Genomic DNA, 4855 nt, shown 5'->3' with positions numbered 1-4855 from the left:
CACTTCACATGCGTTTCGATCGTATCCCCGTGAGAACGGGCTCGAGTACCAAAACTAATTCTTGACGCACAGCTCTGGTTTCCATGCTGGCCAGATATGATGACGATTTGGGGTTCTGATGCCTAGTGGGTTTCGAGATTAGAGAAAGATGACATGGTTTCTTGAATTCGAAAATCTATATCCGATTTATTTCGTATTGATCGCATGATCAACTTTCGCATCAGAGCTACTGCTCTCTTTCAGGAAAGGTACCTCTTTTTGCTCAATTGATGCTTCCCCGGATATGGAATCATCCTCGAATCTTCGGAATCAAAAACTCTCTTTAGACGTAGCTCCGAATGGACAATATTATCACCTCACCTTTCCCCATTCAATTTTTGTTTCTATTATATAAGTGATATCAATATCAACTGGCTCGATTGGAATATATTCGATAGTGCATCTGATTATTTCAAGGCTTGCGGATACACAATGTTCCTCGTTTTTCCATCTGGCGCGTAAACATATAAGTTAGAGGGGTTTCCGACCCGTGAGCATGCAACGTAGAGTTGTCCATGAGAAAAACATGGATTCGTCAGATCTAAACCACATACTTCTAAAGTTTGCCCTTGGCTCTTATTTATCGTCATCGCGAAAGCAAGTCTTACCGGAAATTGCAAACGTTTGAATTCGAAAGGCATATCCGTAGGTATCATTGGGATACGTGGTAGAAGAACGTCTTCTCCCTTGAATTTTCCGCTCAGTATTGTAGCTTCAATGATGTTGTCAGCTAATCTTTTCACTGCGAGCCTTGTCCCATTACACAATCTGGGTGGGTTTATGTTCCGGAGAAGAATAATCGGAACTCCCAGTTTCAATGTCAATTCATGTGGTGGTAGACCAGGTACGTTCAATGAATTCAGGAACTCTATCGGATAGTTCACAACTTCTTCTTGATCGATCACAGTGTCAATCGATTTATAGATCTTCTCATCGCCTGTCACCTCATTTAAGATGGATGAGTTAATGTCATTCACATCAGAGTTCGTTGGGGCTAATATCGCTCGTGTACTTAGCCACTCGTGATTCCCATAATTTGAGGAAATCTCGGGAAAGATTTTTTGAATCAAATCCTCCTTGGAAGATGTCATCGTGCAGAAGTTCTTTGGCAGTGAAATGCATTCAGAAGAGTCGTCAGCGTCAATCGTTCCATTGCCTATGTCCAACAACTGGTTAGCGAAGACTTCTGCAGATGAATCATTCTGGATTAGAACTACGCATGTTAATTCTCAGCGATAGTTTTTTTACATGTTGCCAAAGAGGTGACATTTTCAAACATGCATTCAATTCGTCTGCGGGTGTGGAACGTGGAATAACTGGCAAAGTTTGCCGGAAATCGCCTGATAGAAGGATCAAAGCTCCACCGAACAGACTCTCGTTGCCTCTCAGGTCTGTCAATAAACGGTGTAACGCTTCTAAGGCTCTTTTGTGCGCCATAGTGCACTCGTCCCAAATAATAAGATCGCAGGATTCGAGGATCTTCCCCATCCCTGACCTCTTTGAAATTTTACACGTTGGAGTCTCGTTGATATGTAAATTCAATGGCAATTTCAGCGCCGAATGGGCTGTTCGACCGCCCTCCAGGAGTGTTGCTGCGATTCCAGATGAGGCCATTGCGAGACCTATTTTGTTTCTTGATCGTATTGACGCCAGTAACAATGATATCAGGAAGGTTTTTCCGGTCCCTCCGGGTGCATCCAAGAAATAGAACCCACCTTTGCCTTCCGCGATTGCTTGTAAAATAGTATCGTATGCTTGACGTTGCTCTGAGGTCAACTTTGGAAGATTGTGAGTCACGAAAGACTTCAAGCTGTTAGTATCATAAATCGTTTCGCGCGCGAGATCGCGATCGAAGATTGTTTCCGCTGCTCTATCGGGTGCGGTCATACCCAATTGATTCAATCTCTTGTTAGCAATGGTCAAACATATAGTTTCGATATCAATCAAAGCTTCATTATAGATTGATGATGTGAATTGAAGGTGGTAGTCCTGACTCACTGTTCGGTATCGATGGAGAATATCCTCGCTCATATGATCTTTGAATTCATTCCAAAGATCTTGTGGATTCGAAGGGGAACATGTTGTTAGAATTATTGCAAACAGAATGCGTATCTGTTTAGGCATAGCAGTACTCGAAGCATCGTTGAGTGCTTTCCCCCAGTGCATATCATCTTCTAGAAGATTCAAGGCAAAGCAAGCTTCTCGATAGGTCTCGTGGACTTCGCCGTTCACCGTTCTCAGGTCTTGGAAAGATTGCGGTCCTCTCACGTGTACCAGCAGTAAGCGCAAATAAAAACATTCTTGATTGTTAGGATGAACCGTGTAGATTCGACCTAATGCATCGGTCGAAAACATACTCGGATGTCCCTCAACCGGCTTGCCTTGTTTTCGACGGCTAAATGCTTTCGTAGAAACATTCCATGTGTAGTACTTGGGCACTTCGGCGTAGAGGAGCGATCTCGCGAACGAATCTTTCGCGCACAATGAGAAAAAAGCTGTTAAAGTCGTTTTTGGTGGTGACGACGCCTTCGATTGCATATTTTCGGCAGTGAAGTAAACTCGTTGTCCATTTTCGAGATGCACAGCCAAGTGAACTACCGTAGGGTATCGTTCGTGTATCGAAAAGGCAGTATACGCCATACCGCCTCATTGCTGCTAATATACCTCCCCATTTGGTATCTTTTTATCTCGTCGATCGGTGCTGATGCGTTCCCCACTCCGAAGACCGCCATATCACTCCCCTTGGTTACATACTTGCAAATATATTTGATAGATTTGACCGAATTTACAGTATTCGACATTAATGTGAGCTTTGAATGTTTTGGAAAGTAGCGGGGAATACGGTACGACCCAACGATTGTCGATTTCAACATCATGGTTGCGAACCCTGAGTGTTGTTGTTCTCCCTCCGTCTTCGATTGATCGTCGTCGATACTGAGGATATCCATCATTACCAGTTATGGTCTCCGCATGAAGATTCCGAGGGTATCTCTTCGTACAAATTCCGTCTTTCAAACACGGAGATTTGTTGTTGATCGCACCGCAAGGACCATGGATCATGTTTTTGGTGACGACCTCGAATAATCCTGGATCTGAATCTTTATCTGGTATTTCCGCTGAGATGACAGCATCTATATTGTCTGGGGTTATCTTGCGGATCAACCAAACCAAAACATGCGCATGCGGTAATCCTCTCTTTTGCCATTCGATGGAGTACATCCAACACCGCGGCTCTCCGAAAACATGGTGCTTGACAATGAAGTCCATCATTGCTTTCAATTTTCGCTTGAAAACACGCGCGATGATGTCATGACGGTGCGAAGCCGCCTGACCAGGAAACAAATTGTCTTTAATTTCATCCCAAGCCGGGTTGCATGTGATCGTGATGAATAAATCCGGACGGCCGTAGACCCGAACATACGTCATCGCATCTTGAGCATACTCATGCATATGACGTGGACTTCCAGTGAAAGTTGCCGGGAGGATAACAGAGTTTCCCACATGATTCGGATTCACATTCCCGTCTGTGGCTATTGCATCTCGTAAATGAATATATTCTTCCGATCGCAATTTGGTCTGATTCAGCCGGATGAACAAAAGACGTTCACTCTCGATTTTCGCATACATGTCAACTATATACTGATGGAATAATTCTCGGCATCTCAGTATATGATTATCATGGTTCTCTCGGATCATCAGACGATAAGAATAATAATTCATCGAGCTGACCTTTTTGTCCATCTCTTGGCCCGTTCGCACATTCCTCATTCTAATATTGAAATGGTAACCATCGTCTCCACTCCAAAACATCAGTGGATATTGTAATGCGTCGTAAGACCGATGAGTTTCAGCCACTCTCTGGAGATCGCCGTTTCTACGATGGAGAATGATGTCTCGCGAATTGAATTCTTCTCCGACTATCACGATTGCAACCTCATTGATTGAGGGCGCGTTGAAGCGATGCTTGTTTTCTCCAGTCGGTGTTTTGTCAGCTCTGATAACAACCACGTAATCGTCTTCGGGCATACGCTCCAAAGCAGTCGTGAACAACCGAACCAACTCGTTATGTTGATGCAAGAAAGCTTGCAAAGCTGCAACGATGTCTCTGTTGACACCTGAATGAAATCGACACCGCTGGTCAACTTGCTCGTCGAAATTCCCCATGAAATAGATTTGGAGGAATTGATGATCCGCCTCCGGCAATGGTAAAAGCGATCCAACCCGATGGTAGATTTGTCCTGATACTTTGAAGGTAGGCATAAAATTGTCTCGTATAATCTCCGTGGCGCCGAAAGATGTCATTTGAAAACATGAGTTGTACTTACGAATGCTTCGAAGAAAAAGATTCGCCTGACTCGTCTGGCCGAGCATTAACGATGCTAAAGGTTCCGGCGGTGAATGCACCTCGTGCAAAACGACCTTTCCCCCCGCACAACACATTCCAGGACTCTCATTCCTAAATTTGAATGCCCGACAGAACTGACAGACCTCATCCATTTTACCGATACTCACGCTGGTGTGCTTGCTAATAATCATACACCGGATCGTACTCATAAGCCGCAAGTTTCAGATCCACGTGAAGGTTGCGCCTGGATTGAGTACACCTTCCCCTGTTCTCCAGTAATCGTGCCGATCTTCGTTCATCGGACTCATGCATACGGCTTCGGGGCTGTTCGTAATCGATCTTCCTCCAATCTACTCTCTCTCTGACGACTATTTTCATGAAGTCGGGCTGAAAAATGACGATTCCGATCCGCTTCTAGCCGCAAAGTTCTCTGATCTTCTGTTTCATTCGAACGCGCTAATTCCTGTCGTG

The 4855-nt window shown here is 44.5% G+C and overlaps 1 pseudogene; it reads right to left on the bottom strand.

The window, feature by feature from the left end:
• Positions 1 to 446: 446 nt before the first annotated feature.
• On the bottom strand, positions 447 to 4536 carry LOC100899270 (uncharacterized; annotated as a pseudogene).
• Between the last annotated feature and the right edge of the window lie 319 nt (positions 4537 to 4855).

This window comes from Galendromus occidentalis, unplaced genomic scaffold (genome assembly GCF_000255335.2).
Source record: "Galendromus occidentalis unplaced genomic scaffold, Mocc_1.1 scf7180000077437, whole genome shotgun sequence".
NCBI lineage: Eukaryota > Metazoa > Arthropoda > Arachnida > Mesostigmata > Phytoseiidae > Galendromus > Galendromus occidentalis.
This window is presented reverse-complemented; position numbering and strand designations above follow the sequence as displayed.